Source organism: Phyllostomus discolor, chromosome 5 (genome assembly GCF_004126475.2).
Source record: "Phyllostomus discolor isolate MPI-MPIP mPhyDis1 chromosome 5, mPhyDis1.pri.v3, whole genome shotgun sequence".
Classification (NCBI taxonomy): Eukaryota; Metazoa; Chordata; class Mammalia; order Chiroptera; family Phyllostomidae; genus Phyllostomus; species Phyllostomus discolor.
Window position 1 is genome coordinate 143440757 of NC_040907.2, and position 21716 is coordinate 143462472.

General features: G+C 36.4%; 1 protein-coding gene and 1 pseudogene across 1 annotated transcript in view; both read right to left on the reverse strand.

Moving 5' to 3' along the window:
• RNLS (renalase, FAD dependent amine oxidase) overlaps nucleotides 1–21716 on the reverse strand; it is a 250858-nt gene that overhangs the window by 200393 nt on the left and 28749 nt on the right. The gene's annotated exons all lie outside the window — the stretch shown is intronic.
• Nucleotides 13420–18144, reverse strand: LOC118500852 (annotated as a pseudogene).

Genomic DNA, 21716 nt, shown 5'->3' on the forward strand with positions numbered 1-21716 from the left:
GGGATGATTCACGTCAAGGTGGGATGGAGCAAGATGGCACAAGATTTCATCACACTACTTAGAATGCTATACAATGTAAAACTTATGAATTGTTTATTTCTGGAATTTTCCATTTAATATTTTTGGACAGCAGTTCACTGCTGTAACCAAAACTGGAAAATGAAACCATGCATAAGAAAGGGACTATGGTATTGTATGACAATACAGAATCTAGCTGGGATTCTCAAAGTCGGAGTAGTTTCAGAATCACCTGCAGAATAGAAGAATCACTGTTTAAATCATAAATTTGCCCTTCCCTCCCTTACCTTTAAGACAGGACAATATATAAGGGAAATCAGTGAGTAGCAGCCTCATACCTACCACATCTGCTTGCTAGGTGGATTTCCCATGGAGTTATGGCCAGTGAGCTGTGCTTCGGAACAATACCACATCCTGATTGAACAGCTGCTTTCTGAGATGCGCCATCCACTGTGCTAATCTTGCAATAATTTCTGCTTGGCTTTGGCCCTTTGTTTCTGTTTTAACTTTTTGAACTCTATCTTCTGATAATGTTTAACCCTATCATTTCTTCAGATGAATTAATTATAACAAACTACTTAGGTCTCTTGGCTTCTGCCCTTTTCCTTTGGCTGTAGCCTTTCCCTGATGGTCTCTGGGGCCCTGTTTTTTCTTTCTGTTTTATTACAGCAAAGGAACCATTTGGCTCTCCAACCTCAATTGGTCAGCTTCACATATATGGTGTGACCTTAAAAAGGTTTCATTTATCTGGAGCCCAATTCAGCAACAGAAAACTTATTTACCTCAACATCTAACATCATATAGTTAGCACAGGACACAATAAGTACTTCATATATGTTGAATAGATGTGTGAATGAATGACCTGTGCCATGGTCAAGCCACTGGCAATTTTCTGTTTCATAAAATCCAAAATAATTTTATTCTGTTACTTATATTCTCAAGTAATTGTAAAAAGAATATCCCATTTTATTATTTAAATTTAAATTACTTAAACTGAAGCAAAATTTAAAATTCATTTCCTAACCACAGCAGACATATTTCAAGGGCTCAACAGCCACACATGCCTAGTGCCTATCAGATAATGGGACATTTCCATCATCACTGAAAGTTCTATTGGAAAGTACTGATTAGACTATTTTCAAATTTATTAATGCAATATTGGCCCTACATATAAACTTGTGCCAAAAACTACTAGCTGTAGCTAATCTTTCAGTATATTTCAAGTACTAAAATTCTTTGCCCTAGACTGAAAGCAGATAATACTATACAGTTCATTTTCCCCATCTGGCAACCCAATGGCAAGGGACATCTAAACTCCACATAAGAACTATAGCAAAAAGAAAATTTACTTGTCTAAGTCATCTGGGAAGCAAAAGATGTTGTGTTGTTGTTGTTGTGTATGTGTGTGTTTAAGAGGTACATGAAATAAATATTTAATACCAGAATTATTTTTTCATTCAACATCCCATCCCATAAAATTCCTGTGGATCATCCCTAATATGATATATATTCTACAGAACATAAGAAACCTTTAAACCTTCTCATTTCACAGTACAATAAACTTGCTTCACATTTATAAAGGCCCCAGGAAAACCCTAAATAACTACATATAGAGCACCTAGATAATAAAATAGTTCAGATGGCTGAATCTATAGCAGTACAGAAGGGCATTCAAAGTTAAAGGGAGATTATTTTCTCTAAACAGGTTTTTAGCAGGCCTTATTTTTATTTTTAATTTTATTTACTTATTTTTGTTGACATAGAGCTGTGCTCAGAAATAATGCTTCACAAGTTTGCAATCATATCTTAGATGTGCAGTTATACACAAGGTCTGCCTGGAAAAAGTCCAGCCATTGTTAATACAACAAGAATGGTCTGCATGGCATCAATGTAACCTGGCAGCCAAGGAGAGTGGACTAGAATGTGCTTGTGCTTGTGTGAACAATGACAACTTCACTGTACTAGTCAGTGGGGGCAGTAGACACTGTTGAGTGAGCATGTGTATTATGTGGCCATCACATTCAAAACAACTGAGAGAGTACAGTGACGAATTTGTATCAACTTTTGTAGTATGTTTCAACATGCCTCCACAGAAACTATTTGGATGATGCAGAAGGTTACAGCTATGGGCAACTGGTGACTGGCAGCTTCATCATGACAATGCGCCCACTCATGCATCATGTCTTATGCAGAGTTTTCTGGCTGAAACATCAAGTCACCCAGGTGACCCAGTGCCCCGACAGCCTGGATTTGGTGCCCTGTGACTTCTGACTTCTCCCAACAAGAAAATCACCTTTGAAAGGGAAGAGATTTCAGACCATTGATGAGATTCAGGAAAATACAATGGGGTAGCTAATGGCAACTGGGACAACTGTGTGAGGTCCCAAGGTCCCTACTTTGTAGGAGACTGATGCGTCATTATCCTGTGTACAATTTTTCCGGTATCTTGTATCTTCTTCAATAACTGTCTCTATTTTTCATATTACACGGCTGGATACCTTCTGGACAGGCTTTGTATATGCCTGAAAACACTTACTGGTATTCAAACTGATCCTGTAGTGAGGGAAGTGATTTTCAGACTTCTAGATCATAATATCTTACTAAATTAGATATTCAGGATTATTACTAAGACCTTATCAATAAATATTCACCCACAAAGACACTCAAGTGGGTAGTAAAGAATATCACTTTTTATTCATTTGGCTAGAGTGCTATTGTGGGGTACAACTAAGTTAGTAAAAACATTATATGGTACATTTCTGTATTCATTTGCAACGTAAGATCACACTTTAAGCAGACAGAAGAGATCATAACACCTCCTAGTAATAATACAAATATGTACTAGCTGCTCAGTTCTCCTCAGACCCTTAAGAAATCACTATGACTTTCACTAGAAAACCTGGCCAACACCCACAAAAGCCAATCAAGATTTGTGGGATGATGTGAAGTCCAGGTAAATGTGTTTACCAAGGTACAAAGCTGTACCTTAGCTCTTGTTTAAATCTACTTCATCTTCATAACCTTGCAATGAACTACAGTACCTCAACTATGGCCAATGAAAATCAAGTAAGCCTACTAGTTACTTTACCAAGATCAAAATGGCAAGAGCAATGCAGCAACTACAACCTTAGGCAAAATATATTATATCCTTAACTACCAAATTTAGAATTCATATTAGAATGAGTATATGTAAAAATTCAGTAATACAGATCCTCCTCTCCCAAATGATAAGGAAGTTACAAACTTCCATTTAAACACAAAGAATTGTTTAGGTGTTTGTTTCTGTTTCCTTATTATCTCCCAGTAAGATGACTATACATTTAAAAGTGAAAAAACAAAAAAGAAAAGAGAAAACTTGAAAAGATAATAGTAGACAAGGCACAGTAACAACATTTTTAAAGCTATTTAGCAGATGGATGATAGATAATTGCCTAGGCTTTAGATATAGCTGAATTTTAAGTTTTCAAAGGAGGTGAAGAGTGGGAGGCCAGCCGAGATGCCAAATTCTAGAAAGGTTCAGGAACTGGAGGCACCAGGCATCTCGGAGGGAAGCAATGGGAGATGGAAAAGAAAAGAATGTGGTTGAGAACTTGGATTCCAGGGATCCCCACATTTCTCCTCTACCCTTCACCACCGTTGTCACAGAAGACTCTGAAGAGGCTAAATCAGATAGGCATGGAAATCTGCGCATGGGAAACTGTTCTAGTTACGCAGAGGATTAGGCAAAAGTCTGAATATTCAATAATGAGACATTGTCTCTTCCCCAGCTTCTTTCCTCTATTTGGCTTCCAGAAATCTAGCAGCCTGACCTTTATACTCCCTGCATTGCCACAGCCCCACCCAATCCCACCCCCAGGCAGAACACTAAACGTCAGTTCCTGAGAAACTGTCCAGCTGGAGAGAAAGGCCTACAGATACTAACATTTAGGAGCAGGTTTCTTACAGTTTCTCGGGTTGTTAACTATACAAGGGACATTGATTAGAGAAATGAGTAAGGAATGTCATGTAATCCAGACTCCGTTATCCAAGCCATGTGCTCTGAGAAGGGGCTTTTTCCAATTAACATAAAGGTATCAACTGGCCAACAACTCAAATGTTCCAGGTGACACTTTTTTTTTAACTCACACAAAGGTACTGTGAGGGTCAACTTCAGACTTATTTGAGAGACCCTCTCTAAATGGTCAGAACTTAGCCTAACTGTCCTTCAGTAAAATGTACTTGCCCAAGTGCCACTCCCCCAACCAGAGCTTTCAACTGGCATTTAGTCATGCATCTTTAAAATATGAAATGACAACCACGGGTAACCATTGTGAAGAACATGAAAAGCAAAAGACCTAAACAAACAAAAAAGCAACAACTGAGAGGGGAAAAAAAAAAACTTGAAAAATTTTGTTGTCCTCAGAAGGATAGGAGAAGATATTGTATTTATAAAATAAGAAAGTATACTATGATAAAGTAAAATTTAAAAAATTTCAGCAGAAAGACTGAAAAATAACATTGAAGAAAACTTAAAAAAAGCAGAAAAAGTAAAAAAAATGAATCCATAGGAAACAGAGGGGAAGCACCAAGGCAGGACCATCAAACAATGGTTAATAAAATAACATATGATTTCCAGAAATGCATGTTGGTTCACTCCCTAATAAATTTAAAAAATGAGAATTTACCTTTTTTAAAAGAATTGATGGTTGGACAAAAAATATTTGAATTAAATATTGTTTAATAGCAGGTGAACTGAACAAATATTTTTCAATAAATGTCCCCAAAGGCATTGGTCCCAATACTTGATCCAATGTGTAAGAAATATTCTTCCAAGGGGAGGAATCAATGCAGTACAATTGCGGAGAACCAGAGAGTGCCATCTGACTTCAGCTGTTATGACTTCATGGAGGGGCAGAGGAGTACAGCAGAGGGCAGCTTTCCTTTATTAATGACCTTGTAGGTTAACAGGCATTGCTAGGGCAACAAAGAGAAACATGACTGCAGAAGGTCATGTTTAGGTTCTGAAAAGAGAGGGAAGTATAAGAGAATGGTATCTAAACTCATCTTTTGGGTAAATTGTCTATTTTAATTTAGGTCTGCTACAAATTAGATTTAGCAGAATATTTGAAAAACTCCCATTAGATCAGGTACACTACAATTCCACTTAGTCCTGATAAAAGCTTTATAGAGAGAGCAAGGACATTCAAGTTATGAAGGCAATTTTTTTCCTAGTCAGATGTTAGCAATGCAGGCGGCCACCACCTCAAGCCATTTCATAGATCTCAATGCCACTAAATCATAGCTGCATATTTTCTGCCATTCCTAAATTTCTGCCACCTTTATTTATTCACTGATTTTCATACAATAGCACATGCTAAGTCAAGTCAGGGCACTATCCTCTGTCAGAAATTCCCATTACAATGCCCATTTCAAAGACCTAGTAATCGTTTTTACAGCATGCCAATGATGCGTGTAGTATTCTCATGACTATAGATCAAGTAGAATGACATAACTACTTTTTGCTCTTGTGTAGAATTTATTTGTTCTGAGGTTGAATGCCTTTAAGTTGAATGAGAAAAGGGTGAATGAGGACATGTTAGATCAGCTATTCAGTGGCAGAAGCAAAATTATTATCGTCTCCCAAACTACTGAGTAACCCTACAGTAGGATAAGGCAAATCAAAGGTCAACAGAATTGTTTGCTTCCCCCAGGGAAGTATCTGCTTAAGTCATACCTGAATGAGCCTTTTAAAAAGATGCATAACCCATACACACAAAACAATGTGGCGATTTTGGGGGGATGTGGGGTCAAGGGTAGGGAGGGGAGGTGGGCAAAGTGGGAGAAGATGAGGACATCTGTAATAGTATAAACAATAAAAATAAAGTAAAAATAATGAGATTAAAAATTAAGGTAGATCTTTATAACCCCCCAAATAAATAAATAACTTAAGAATAAAAAGAACTAGGTTACAAAGACCCTTATAAATTTTGGAATAAGAGAATTTGTTGTCAATTAGACTCTTAAATTCACATTTATGAGAGCCTTTACATTTATGTTAAATGTGTAATCTAGTTTGTAACCTAAATGTAACCTAACTTGTAATCTAAATGTAACCTTTATATTTTATGTACCTATTATAAGAAACAATAATCATTACACACACTATACTGACATTTTGCAAGACTTGAAATGTTTTATTTAAGTTATCTCAAAGACTTTACTTATTTCATCTCTTATTTAATGATACACTATTGTTTTTATCTAAAGTTGAGTCTTTGATTAGGAATGCAACTCATTATTGTGCGTGCTGTTCCAATGGGGGAAAAATTCATTTTTCTATAATCTAGTTTATGATATTGTTTCTAATGATGAAATGCAGCAAAAGGCAAGGATTTGTTCTTCTGAGGAACAAGGGAACAACAGAATTTAAATTTTTACTATGTACATGTCCATGGATTCATGAAAAGGCACAAAAAAAGCCCAAACAAACAAAAAAACAAAGCCTTTGCAAGATAATTTAAAACCTGGGAGGACATATATGTACTCAAACACTTAGACCAGAACTGTAAAACTCACTTTCACCAGGGTTGGGGGTGGAGGGAGCGGGGAGCCACATCAGCCTCCTGGTGGCCTTCCAAGAGCAGGAAGTAGTTTTAGGACTGGATAAATGTAACTACTCTTTAACTAGGAGCAAGGAGCTCAGTGCCGCCTCCAGGTGGAAACAAGGTGTCAGGCCAGATAAAATAAGGTGGAGGGCCAGAGTCAGCCCTCAGGCCTTGTGTTTGCCACTTGTGACTTAGAGGCTACAGAAAACCTAAAAATAAAGTGTTAGGTAACCACAAAAGGTTTTGCAGTTTATTTAATGATCACAATATCAACAGTAATTTATTGCAAAAAGAAGTTGTAGATATTGAAAAATCTGCACAATTGCATAAAATCAGTGTAAGTAGAGGTGGGAAAAAAACACTAAAATCAGATACAAAGTCACTTACAAATGATGATCTGGCAGAGAGAAACCAGGTAACTAAAGGCATGATAAGTGACTGACATAATGCTTTTAAAATCAAATTAAATTAAAAGATAATCTACATAAAACTGAGCTTCTGGAATATTAAGAAAATTATGTGGGTGCTGCAAAAGTCAAAATCAATGTGATTGAATTATTCCATCTTATAATTGTCAGAAAATTATGCTAAAAACTCAATAAATATTTTAATTGTTCTTTGTACATTCCAGGAATTAGAATATAATCTCAATTACAACTTAAATTTTATTAATTATAAGAAAAATAAGCTTATGTTATAATTTTTAATTTCATTTTCAAGTTAAGTTCCAAATCAGTCCTTTCATTCTTATTTACTATGAAATTTTGGTCCCTGTCCCCTTGACTGGCCTTTTCCCTAGTACTGATCATCCTTGGTTAGAAAGGACCACCAAGTGTTACTTTTGCATGAGAATATAAAAAAATGATTCAGGAAAGTACCCTTGAAGGATGAACTGGATCTTAGCAGAAATGAGGAAATGGTAGAGAAAGAAAGTGTTAGGAAAAGATACAGAAATGGAAACATGTAGACACGTCAAAAGGAAAAGAAATAGATTGACTTGACCTGAAAAATCAGTAGAAATCAGTAAAATGGGGCTTTGAAGACCTAATTTTAGTTGGGAGGTACTGAGGAACCCCTCAATGTTTATATGCCCAGAAGACTGAAATGACCTCAGATGCCCTTAAGATTACTTTGGTTTCAGATATGAAGATGGATTAAAGTCGGATTTGACTAGTGGCAGAAAGATTCCGTAAGGGGCTTTGTTACAGTGCAGGCAAGAAGTAAGCGATGCATAGAGTCATGACAGAATTGCAAGCCAACGGGATGATACTGCATTGAACACAAAGGAAGAGGAACAGGTTTGGTGAGAGGAGTAGTGTTGAAATTAGCTTGGCACAAGTTGAATTCTGTGAGCAGCCTGAGCCCTAGGTCTAAATCTTGGAAGAGAAATCAGGGTTTAAAATAAAGATTTGTGATCCTCTGCACAGAAACTCTTGGAGTAAATGGAATGCTAAGAGAGAGAGCATAGAAAAAGATGACTCAAGAAAAAACCTTGAGTAATGCCTGTATTTTAGGAGTAAGGAAGAGGACTAATTAACAAAGAGAGGAAAAATGTGATCCCAGTTAGAAGAACAAGCAGAGTTCAGATACAGAGTAGCCAAAATACAGAGTAGCCAAAAGAGAAAAAGAGCTTTATAACGGAGGCACTGAAATAAGGAGGGTGAAAACAGAGAAAAACCACAAATGTTTACAGAGGAGGTCATTGGGGTTGGCCTTTAAGAGAATGGTTTTATCAGAGAAATAACAAAAGAGGTTTAAATTTGTTTCATGGACCTGTTCACACACTTGCCTTCTTAAACTGGAGACTTACGTGCAGCGTTATGAATGAGGCATCATGAAGCATGGGTTCTAGCCCCGGCTCCTCCAAAGAGCTACGTGGTCCAGAACTGGCCATATAACTGCTCTAAGACATTAACATCCTCACTCGTAAAGTAGGAGATGGGGTTAGGGAAAGGGGCTCACACCCAGCTAGCATTTCATACTAGCTACAAGTACAAGAAATAATAAAAAATAACATTCTGCCTCCAATTGACAAGAGTTTGAGATAATCCTCAAAAAGCATTGGCTTTAGAGTCAGACACACCTGAGATGGATACAATCTTGGGTGCCTAGCAGATCTGCAGTACTAAACAAGTGACTTAACCCCCAAACTGTGGTTTCCTCTTCTGTAAACTGAGGTCAATACCAGTACCACCCTCACGGGTTGTGGTAAGAGTTACACGAGGCATGGAAACGTATTAGCATAGTTCCTGGAACCTAAAAAAGGCACGTAAATATTTGTTGGCTAAAAGAATAAATATTGGCTAGCATTCTTAGCAAGGAGAAACGACAGTACAGATAGGATCATGTAAGAAAGGAGCTTAGACCTTAAAATAAATGTAAAGTGTGAGGGAGAGAGCAGGGGTTTACAGGGACAGTAATAAAAAGTTAAATATCAGCTGTCAGCTCTGTCATTTAATGAGAGTAAGACTTAAGCAAGCGAACTAATTCTAAATCTTGGGTACAGGAAAAAATAGAAACAAAAATGCCAGACTCTTTACATAAATGAAATCTAAGAGTTAGGTCCATGAATGTTAGCTATACTGTTCTTGATTCTTTTTTGATATAGCTGCAATATTTCATTATAAAAATTATTGCTCCATTGGAATATACTTGCATAACACTGGGATTATGTGAGAGTTAAATTAAAAAGCAGTTATAGCAGTGTTTTTTTTTAACATGGTTAGTGCTCAAGAAATGGTTGCTGCTCTTATTTATTAATATAGGCATCATATCATTACTATACTATCTTAGGGGATAAACGTAAGAGCAGAAAGGGAGGAGCAAATAGATATGCAGGATGACAGGAAGGCAGTGAAAAGAGCGGAAATGAAATTAGCGAGACTGAAACCAAGAAAGCAGCATGAATAACCAAAATGTTAAGTTTGTATGAGTTAGAAAAAAATTATATCAACTCAATATGGTAACTCTGATTGATTCAAGCTGATCAGATATTTTCATTTAAGTTTTTCATCAATAAATTTGAAAAATTAAAATGTTGATCTATGCACATATCCAAGGAGAATGCATACAAATTGCTCACCAAGAGAAATGTACAAGAATGTTCGTAAGAGCACCGTCTATAATAGCATCACCTGGAAAACCACCCAAATGCCCATCAACAGTGAAATGGGCCAAGTGTGCTACAGCTACACAATGTAATGCTACACAGCAACAAGAAAAAATGATTTTAACTACACATGTCAATAAGATAATTTCACAAATAACAGTAAGTGAAAGAAGCTAAGCACTTAGCTCATACTGAGTGATTCAATTTAAATGAAGCGCAGAAACAGGCAGAAAATTAAAAAACAAACTATGCTGTTGGAAGTCAGAGCAATAACTCCTGGAGGATGGGAGAGTTAGTGACTGGGAGGGACAGTAGGGGGACTTGTCAGATGCCAGTGTTTCCTGCTTCTTGGCAGAGATGCTGATTATATGGATACATGTTCGATTTGTAAAAATTCATCAAGCTGTGTACTTAATATATGTGTACTTCCTATATGTATATTTCAAAAAAAGTAAAAAAAAGAAAAGGACATGAAAAAAGATGGTGTTGATGATGACAATTTTATAACTGTGAACTCTTTCCAAATGTAAGGTCCCCAGGGGAGCTTGGAGAAGAAAAAATAATGATGTACTTGTTGAGTCATTTGAGAGTTTTAGCAGTGGAAAAATATAATTGATATTCAGAAACTGTTAATGCAGCAGAATTGTGTGGAAATAAAGAATTTATAAGTGAATTCAAAACAAGTCTCAGATGTAGAGAGCCAGATGGGGCCTTTATTTCCTCATATGTGATTTTGACTGGGAAAAAAATCTATCTTTGGAGATTAACCTGTGATTTTTACAAATAATGAAAGTGTCTGGCATGTACATAGAGGAAGATTGACTCTGGGCCCAGAAGTTTGCTGATTTTGAAATGTATGTGCTAAGAAAGAACTTTATTTAAAAGAGTTGACTAGAAACAGCTGCACTTTGTTGTCAGAAAAAAAATCCACAAGTATTCTAAGACTTCAAAAAATATAACAAACAATGTGACCTCATTAACCCTTAGAAAAGACATTTCTGCTATGGTTGTATTCAGTCATGATTTATTTCTCCTCAAAATCCCTTGCCATGTCTGTCTTTAGAGATGCTTCCAGAAAAGAGTAGAGGAAGCAGAACTTGAAAGAAATAATAAAATTCTTGTTCATTCCTAGGGAAAACAGTGATAGTGAAATTTGATTTTTTCTTTTCTTAATAAGTTTGAGCACAATCAGTTGCAGTTTATTCTTAAGAAGGCTAAACTATGGGTTGAGGTGTTTTGTTTTGGTTTTAAAGCAAAACAATAATTGAAGAAGATACAAAGGATATTCTTAGACATTATCCTGTCATTTCCTTTTTTGCAGTTTTCCAAGAGAAGGAAACTACTTAAGAAAATGTATGTGACTGCTGACTTAAGTTACTGAAGGGAGTTGTTACATTTTCTTGCTGGAAATTTTTAAGAAAAAGGTTAAATAGCCATTTTAAATTATTTGGAATTACTTCTCCCCAAAAGCTGTGGCCAAATAGGGTACCCCCTGGACTTCATATTGTTCTCTGCTTCCATAAACAATATTGGGAGTCTCTCTTTCATGGGGTGACATGTTCTGTGCCCACCAAAGAAATGTAAATTCCAAATCATAGTGAACATGAACTGTAGTTTCAAGAGACTTAAAAATTGTTTCTATAAAACTGAGGCAAACAGTTGATAAATTAACCAGCTAGTGCAGGCACAAATACTTCCAATTTTTGAGAGAGGAGAAAGGACCTCTTGATTACTTGTTTTTTCATTTTCTATGTATCTGGGAGGGTCTACATTGTGTTTTGTGAAGATGTAACTCAATGCCTTCTTGTTGAATAACAGCACTACCTTAGAGTGAAAAGATTTTATAGTTTACAAAATGCTCACATAGTACTCACATATATTACATGTTGAAAATACTAAGAATTTGGGAGGTAAGATTATGTCACTTAAGGTAACAAAGAAGCATTCAGAAAATCATAGCATGAGTTCTGATCCCAGAGTATACAGACCATGAGTCCAAATTCATCACACTTCAATGTAAAGAGAAGAACCCAGATATTTGGAATGAAGGCATTTCCATAGGACACAGAGTCGCTGTGTAGACTCCTAGCTTGGTCTCTTCTCTCTGGAGCCCTACAGTCACCAGAGTGCAAGCTCATATAGCAAGGATGCTATCTGTTTTCCACCACATTATCTCCAGCACCTAGTGTAGCATCTGGAGCCACAATAGTCATTTAGTATATAAGTGCTATAAATTCATCTGTGTAAATACATGGCTTGCTTTGCAACATGGCTACATCAACACTTTCTTAAATCTCAGGTCCCTAATTTGGGAGTCAATGTAATGTATTCAAAGTTAAGTCATTCAAAATAAAAATTTATGAAAGTAAAGTTGTATTAATTTTAAATGTTCATCAAGCTACTGTAATATAACAAATGTTGTTCATGAACTGATTCTTTAGTATTCACATTCATTTATTCCATCAATAGATTTTTAGCCATTGTCTATGAAAAAAATACTGTTATCACTTTGATAATGTAATTTACAAACTAACAAAAATGAGTTAAATTAGGTTTCATGGCTACCAGAATGTCAAGATAATTTCAAATACAAAATTTATGTTGTGATAAAAAGTATTTCGCCCTGGTTGGCATAGCTCAGTGGATTGAGCGCGGGCTGTGAACCAAAGTGTCGCAGGTTCGATTCCCAGTCAGGGTACATACCTGGGTTGCAGGCCATGACCCCCAGGAACAGCACATTGATGTTTCCCTCTCTCTCTCTATCTCCCTCCCTTCCCTCTCTAAACATAAATAAGTAAAATTAAAAAAAGTATTTCAAGTAATTATATGGTTTTCAAAATATAATACCCTTTTCCCCCTATTTTATGAAAACTTACTTTACTAATAAAATGCTTGTACTACTGCAAGATGTAGCCTTTAGAAATGCCCATGCAATAGCTATGCTAAATTATGCATCACAGTTCCTGAAAAATTCTAAGATGCCATATTCTCCCAAAAGTCAAAGACAAGCATTTCATAAGCCATTGTGAGGCTGCTGGAACAGCAACTATTTTCTGGTTCAAGGAAGTGAAAATTTTCTAAAACAAGGCATCTACTGTAACCTATTACACATGTTACTATAAAGCATTATATTTTTTTCAACAAATATGTAAGAACTAACATATCCAGACAATCGTGCTGTTTAAAAGTGATGCTGTTATACCAAAGCTGTTACTATTATTATTCATATTTTGAAAAACTATCTTCTGAAGTTGCTTTTAGAGAATCCTGCTCATTCTTTTGAATATCTACAAGGATAGCAAAACTTTTCCTTAGAAAGTAGAAAATCGTTTTAGAAGAGTCAAAGATTATTTAGGCCATGGCAGAGAAGTACGTATGTATCTAAAAGAATGTGTGACTACAACAGCAACTCAAAGAACTTTTCTAGGGTGGCTCTAAATTCTAAAATTTAGAAACTACCACTCTTGGGCAATTTCAAAAAAAATACTTTGTTCTAGTTTTATTTAAAAGAGTTGACTAAAACTTTATTTAAAAGAATTTTCCAAAAATAATGGAGAATTGTGAAATAAGTAAAATTTCCAGGGGAACTCTCTGAAGGACAACACACATTTTAAATAAATTATATATAAGTAATATTAAAACCGAATCTCAAAGGCTTTAACTGACCATCTCCCAGGCCCAGTGCTGGTAAAAGTGGGCCTAGGTGTGCAGCTTGTTTTTTTCTGCACACCCAGGCCCAGGAGAGGGAGCCGCAAGCTGTAGATCACTGATACCTCCAAACAGGTTGCCTCAGCCCAGGCACAGGCAGTATCTGACACAGGAGTGCACCGGAGTCTTTGCAGATTTACCTAACACATAGAAACATATAAAGAAGCAGCCAAAATGGGAAGACAAAGAAACAGGCCCCAAATGACAGAATAAGAGAATGCTCCACAAGAAGAATGAAATAAAATCGTGGAATGCAATTAATCAGATACAGAGGTTAGAGTAATGATTATAAGGATACTCAACAGCATGAAAAAAGACATAGAACCCATAAAAGAGGACGAGACAGTAGAATACAATATTTGAAATAAATAATACACTGGAAAGAATAAACAGTAGGTTAGATGAAAGAAAGGATCTAATCAGTAAGTTGGAAGACAAGGTAGAAAAAACATCCAAGCAGAGTAGCAAAAAAAAAAAAAAAAAGAAGAAGAATTTTTTTAAAAATGAGGAGAGTCTAAGCCCCAAATCTCATTACTTTATAGGCATACCACATATAGTTTTTTCATGTGTCAAATCTAAATTAAGCAACTATTATGGTAATTTGGTAGAAGCAGGATAATGTACTATCCTTAATCAGAAATTGAGTTTTGGAAACTCTGGGGTGCTCTCTCAACATGATCAGGAATCACATTCTGATAGGGTGTGGCCACTCACTATAGGTTTTTCCTTACTGCATTTCTTAAACCACTTAAATGTAAAATTCTAGAATAAGGTTTCAACAAAAAATGCCAACTCCTACCAGTTGTTTCCATGTTAAGGCTGCTAACTGTGAAAACTGTATGAGTATTTCTATTGTATAGAGAGAAAATACTTACTCTGTGAGCCGTTTTCAAAATGGAATCTAAATCAGTATGTAAACTGAATTCTCTAACTACAAGTTTTCTAAATCGGAATGAAAAATTTAATACTTTCTAAAAAAAACACAAGGCTACTTTGATAACCACTGAAAAGAACAATGTGTCTGTGTACAATGTCTTAACTCTTTTTCATCATGATGCAATTCTTGTGTTTCATGTTGACTTTGACAGATTCTGGCTTTTCTCAATGAAAACAGATACTTGGCCATGATCTGAAATTTAATGCTGAAACAGAATAAAACATATCCTGTAATTCCCACATATGCTTTTTTATTAACATGTAGTATGTCATGCAAATGACCCTTTGTGTCTGACACATTTAACCCCTTTGGACTTCAACAAGTAGCAGCAAAATAAGCAGCACATGAACCTTTCTAGTATATGCCAAGAATTAGTCCTTTTTTATTCATTCAAATATTTATTGAGCAGCTAGGGAGATGCAAAAATGTTTAAAATATGGTCAAAGAGGTGAGGCAAATGAACAAGAAGAGAAGTTCACTGAACTGCAGAAGTCAAAAGAAAAGTTCTTTAGGAGGTTAAAAGTGATATTGCTTCCCACTTGGAAGAGAGCATGGGTGAGTGGTAAATCAGGAAAGGGGTTTGAGATTAAAATGGAAACTTCAGTCAGATTGCAGATGGGCTCAGTATGGACTACATTTGTTTCTCCTTTTCTTCTTTCCCTATCTTTGCGTTTAATTTACCACTAGTGCCCAGGATTGTTCGATGGTCTTTTTCTATGCTTGCTTGCATTTTTGCTTTAATGTCTTTTATAAAACAAGGTTCTTTCTGCATGTTAGGAGTTTTTCTCCTTTTTTTTTCCGAAGGATTGCTGACCTTTTGATCTTGGTGTTGAAGGTTTCGAGTCATTTCCATTCTGGTTTGATTTTTGTGTATTTTTGGCTGGTTTATCTCATACAGATTTCTTTACTGGAGCGTTTTCTTTAGCTTCCTCATCCTTAAAATCATTGTCACCTTCATCATCATATTTATTAGCAGTAAGTTTTACTTTCTTCTGTGGAAACTTGCTATCACTTCCAGGGGCAGAAAGCTTTGCAGATATACTTAGGACTTCCATGTCTTCCTCATCGTCATCTTCTGACTCTGCATTTTCCCTACAGTGGTTAAGTTAAGTGCTGTCCACGAATATGCACAGGCTCTGATCACATTTCAATGGTAAGACCTCAGATGGTGTTACTCCAAAGGCACCAAGGGAAACCATTGGCTGCACAGGCATTTTCAAAGTTGCCAGTGTTACTTTAATTGGATTGCCTTCATAATTCATTGTCTCTGCGTCAGCAATGTGCAATTCATCCTTTGCCCTAGCCCCTAAACTGACCACTCATAAAGATAATTGGTGCTAATTTTCATCATTATCCACCTTAAAGTGGCTTTAAGGCTTTTTATTAGCTTTTAGTTCACAACTGAAAAGATAGTTCTGGGGCCTCGAGGGCACACACCCATGTCCACTGAATCTTTCATAGGGTGGTGGAATGCACTTTGGTGGGGAGAAGGCAGGCGGAGATCAACAACTTCTGTTCCACAGAACAGACACACAGGTACCAGAGAAGAATTAGCACTGAGAACACATGGTACTACTGTGTGTGAGAAATCAGGAAATCAGGGCAGCAAGATTATGTTTGAACAGAAAATTATTTTAACCTTTAGCTTGAGAAAACAATTGACCTAACAACAGTTCTTTCTTTTGCCTTACAATTTATATCTCTATATTCTAGTTAAATCACGTCTGGGTCAAATTGACCTGAGGCAAAGAGAAATACCTTCTTTGTGCCACTCTAAGTAAATGTATGGTACTAATAAGGACTTCCTGCCTGTAAAGTTTATCTGAGGATTCTTCACAGGGGAGGAAGCCTCAGTGGCTGACTTGTCTATCTGGTGAGGGTGGGGGTATGGGGAATGGGGAACTGGAAGGGATGGCAGTTTTAAATGGAACCCTCTGCAGCCTACTCCAAGGACAAGAGGAGGCATTTGTGAGGATAGGGCGCTAAAGAGGGGAGAGACACCCTTACATGGGGACAATTCGTGTGACTGTCAGAGTCTCTTTCCACTGAGTTTCTTCTTAATTACAAACCTTGCTTAAAGATGGATCCCTGTGATATAAAAATTCAAGGTTATAATGAATGGAGAACTAGCCCATCAGATTCATGTGGGGCCACTTGAATCTCCCTCCCTCTTTAAGTTCTTAAACCTAGTATCTTGGAATCAGCTCTGAGACCTTAAGTGTGAGGCTGAGCTCAACTATGATTATTCTGTGCTGCTGGCACAGGAGCTTTGGTGAGAAGAGAAGGCAGCCCAAGGAACCACTCATGTGACTGGGAAGGAGGAGCACAGATCTCCATTTTTGGTTCTGTTTTGGACTCATTAAGTGTACTCATAAAAACTGTGCTTTTATTTGCTTTTATTTCTTCATCTAAAATGACAACATGTACATCTTCCAGAAAGGGTGACATTCACAATTCCAGCACAAACATGTTTCTGTCAATGCAAAGCCATACTTGGTGCGACACCAGTGACTTCACAGTGAGGCCTGGGCACAGGCTAGATAGGGTTAAATGACTTATTTGCCAAATTCAATTGCTAGGAAGAGATGGGACGATTCCAAGCAGTATAAATCAGCTATGCATTTAGAAACTATTATCAGGAGCACTAGACAGCACTGCATGATGTTCTGCAAACGACAAGTGATGTCAAAGCTGTGAGGCTGCGGTGCTGCCAGGGCTCAACACAATAACAGATGCTGAAATTACTGCTGAAGACGCATATTTGATTACAAAGGGACCCAAGAGCAGTAAAGCCCTTGGAAAGCTTCCCTCTGAGTTTTACAAGAAAGAAGATAAGCAGCACTCCAACTGTAATCACAAAATATAATAAAAATGCTCTGGACTCTCACAGGACTTGTGAGTATATCTCCCTTGAGTGATATAAAACCATTCCATTCCTAATACACAACGATGAGGAAAAAGTTACCAAACTTGAGGTAATGTCTACCTGGAGATACAGACAATTCTGTAAGGAATCTTTTCAGACTGTGCTTTTGAAAGAGGTGAACTTAATTAAATTGCCCCCCACCTATATGTTCCCACCTCTCTAACCTTTCCCTTTGTCCTCATGCCTCAGTTATACAATCCTTTCACTCAATATTTCCAGCCTAATTCCTCGTGATATGTGACGACCTGCCAGCTTTCCCCCAGCTATCACCATCCCTCCATCCTGTATCCCATCCCCCACTCTCATCACCAGCTCCTAGTATTTCCACCCTAGGTCTTGCCCACAGTCTCTTTCCTCTCCCTTGTGAACTGGAAAGTTCAGACAATAATTGTGAGAAAAACTTAAAAACCCACATGTGAATTCATTTCAATATTAAAGAAAAAACCTTCTAAAATTGGTTATCTAAGAGTTCCCCATGCTCTTCTGAAACTTCTTAAATGCCACTTCATGCTTTCTGGTTACATATTTTAAAAGTTAGATGGACCAATGGGTTATCTACTGCTTGTCTAGTATGATCCAAATTATATTTTTAAGAAACGATATATGAAGAAAGACACATAAGAGATGAAGTTTAGATAAAATGTCTCTGGTAAAGCAAACTTAAACTGCATAAAGACATTCATTTAACAGAAACAATCGGTTAAAATGTATTAAATACACACAAAAATACTTTCTATACCTTATAAAATATCTGTAAATGAATCATAATTAAATACAAATCATTCCATTTGTGAAGATTTTGAATGGACTAGTGGCATCAGGAGCCAACTTTGACCATTGTGTTCCAAAAAGCTGGTCTATATGAGAACCAGCTTCTGCTCGGTCACCCTTCCCCTCTCTAAAAGAAAGAAATAAAATCTTTTAAAAACAAACCAACAACAACAACAACAAAAAACTAGTGACATATTTTTAAAAAGAATAAAAACTAACATCCAAAGCTATCATATTGGATACCATACTTACTTTTCATATTTATCCTATAGTGAAGTAATTTTTAAGTGCAACAGAGTATTTTAGCATTGTGGCCTATTCAAAACATTTTAAAGTATTATAAAAAGAAAAAAAAATGCTTTGCTGATCTTTTCTCCTGCTTGATCCAGAAATAAAAATACAAAGTTCTAAAATGAATAATGGTGACTTTTAAAAACTCTGAACAGTAGTGGCCAGAGGGGAGAGAAGAGGGAATTTCAGGGGGGAATGGGTAGGGTTTACAGGAACAAATTTGGAGGACACATGGACAAAATCTAGGGGTGGGGGGTAATGGGGGGGAAGGGGGGAGGGTTGGGTGGGTGGGCTGGAATGGGAGTAGGGGGGAGAAAACTGTACTTGAACAATGATTAAAATAAAATTAAAAAAAATAAATAAAAAAAATAAAAAATAAAAACTCTGAACAGTTAGAATAAAGATGAAGTTCACTTATTTATGTTGATAGCAGTTAAGTAAGACAATCAAGTTTTGCCCTTTGTGCTTACTGCAAGTAGACACTTCTTTCTCACTTTCATATAAGAAACAGTAATAACTCAATGAACACTACCATTGAAGAAACTTCTGGTACTGATAATGCTTTAAAATAGTTAATTATTATCTTCATGTTAGGGGTAAATAGAAATTTTGTAATCAAATCCATTATTCAGAAAGTTTATGTCATATGTCAATGATTAAACAAAAAATTATCCAGGTAAGAAATGTTAGAATCTTTCTTAACCAACCATAAACTTATTATTGAGCTGACTAAATAAAATTTCTGGAGAGTAAATATTAGAAATCCAATGTTACTTCAAAGAGAACGAGAACTTTCAAATTCTAAATTGAGTTCTTACCAAGAAACCAAAACAACGGACAACAAATGTAAATGTCATTTACATTTGCCACATAAATGACAAGAAAGGAATCATGGAAGGATGATGGTACACCAAAAACAGAGGTCCAGCAAATGCTTACTGAACTAAGTTTATGGTGTGTGTCTGTGCTCATGAGTGTGTTGGGAATGAAAGGTTGAGGAAAAACGAGTATGAGCATTTTTAATTTCATTTTTCTGAAACAATGGCCCTGAAAGGGTTCATCAACCCCTTGAGAGATAATCTTCAGATATATCATGTGCTCACCTCAAGACTTCTTTTTCCTATTTAGTTTTAAACTCTTTTCCCTCTTTCCACATTGATTTATGATAACACTAATCTAAAGAATATACTCCAAGTCCATGACCACTGTGCTCACAGGGGAAGTAGATGTGAAAGTGCTTTCATCAGCCTGTCTTGGCTTGTGCATGCTAGCACTGGGATGCTCTCTCAAACTTTATGCATTTGAAAAGCATGTTTTCTTTCAAATATTTAGTAGGGTTTTACAAAATTTACTAACAAACACAGCCTTGGCACATGCTAAGCGAAACTAATTGCAGATAAAGTAGATTCTATCTTGGTTAAAGTAAATACATTTCCAAATATCAGCATTTTGAAAATCCAAGGCAATTTTGGCTTTCCCAGTTATGGGTAAAAAATAAATAATCTTCTATGTAGAGGCAAACCCTTTTTCACTATAAAGAGAATTATCTCATTAAAAGATCTATGCCTAAATAACTCCCTAGTCATTTCTAAGTGAATTGCTCAAAAGTTCCTTAGAACTAGTTAGACTATCAGTACTTGACTCAGCAAAACTGCAAGGATATAAAGCTGCTTTCACACTGCTGGAGAAAGCAGTCAACTGGAATTATTTTTAAGAAAGGAGAAGTAAATTCTATTCCTTGTAATTCTTACGTAGAGTATTGAGTTAGGAATGGTTATAACATCTAATCTGATTATCATTTGTAGATGAGTATCAGCAAGTTTCATTAAAACATTATTGTTAATGAAAATAATTACTGGATATATTAGTTTTCTCTTGCTGCTGCAACAAATTACAAACAGTGGCTTAAAATAACACAAATGTATTATCTTACATTTCTGGAAGTCAGAAGGACAAAATAGGTCTTATGGGACTAAAATCTGGGTGTCTGCAGGCTGGTTCTTTCTGAAGGTTCTAGAGGAAAGTCTGCTCCCTGCTTTTTCCAGCTTCCAAGGCCTGTCCTCGGTTCTTGGTTTGTAGTCCCTTTTCATTTTCAGAGCCAGCAATCACACCTCTCTGAACTTTGCTCTTATCATCATACCTCATCTGCTTCTGATTCTTCCCTACTGAGATTAATCTGGATCCACCAGATAACTGAGGATAATCTTCAACTTCAAGACCTTTAACTTAGTTACATCCAAAGTCCCTCTTTCCATGTAAGGTAACATTTGCCAGAGATTATTAAGATGTGGACATTTTTGAGGGGCTATTATTTTGCCTACCACACTGGATATCAAAACATAGAAGATGAACGATTGCCCATCTTGCTCTTTTACCATGTTTTTACTATACTTGAAAATCTGTGATTCATTTGTTGAGTATGAGAAGCACTACAAACAGTGAAAAGTAGTGCAGTGCAGTGCAGTGGTTAAGGGCTGGCCCCTCCGAATTCGGCATGGCTGGGTTCCAATTCCAACTCACACGCCTTCAGCAAGTTACCTAACCCTAAATTTCTCATCTTTAAAGTGGGAATAATAACTTACCCTACCTCTTCACATTGTTGTAAGAACTAAATTACCATATATAAAACACTATCATATCAAAAGCATGTAATATCAAAATAACTGTCATATCTTTTATTATTAAACATACTTTGATCTTTCAGGGTTGTAGATCAAAAGAACCATTGTAATGGTTTAAAATGTTTGTTCATGTTGAAGCTGTGGAATCCTTTGAGAGGTACCCAGTTGCACCTGTTTTACCAGTAATGATTTGAGATTTGAGTCCAACTTCCAAAAACCATCATATTCTTTGGTATCAATCTGAGTAACCAGGAAGTGCAATATTGAATATAATTGTGAGTTTAACAGAGAAGCTGCATCAGAGAATGAGATTTCTTTTCTTGCTTAAATACCTTTATCTTAATGTATCTTCCAATCTCTTCAAATGAATCACACTGGTTCACAGTCTCCTTCTACTTGCATATAGAAGAATAGCTTGTGAAGGAGGCAAGTTTCTAAGGCCTGATCAATTAACACAGTTGTGGACGTTTGTTTCTTGTTGAGCCTGGTTCAGTCATTTTGTCACTCTTCTTTGCTGTGCTGTTTGTAACAGCAGAGGCGATGTTTAAATATGTGACATATAACATGTCCTACTGAAGATATAGACATTTCATAAATGTTAAACATCGTGTCAGTTTTCTTCCCCCAAATAATTTATGCAGTGTATTTCATTAGAAGTTTTTTTTAGATTTTATTTATTTATTTTTAGAGAGGGAAGGGAGGAAGAGAGAGAGAGAGAGAGAGAGAGAGAGAAACAATCATTAGAAGTTTT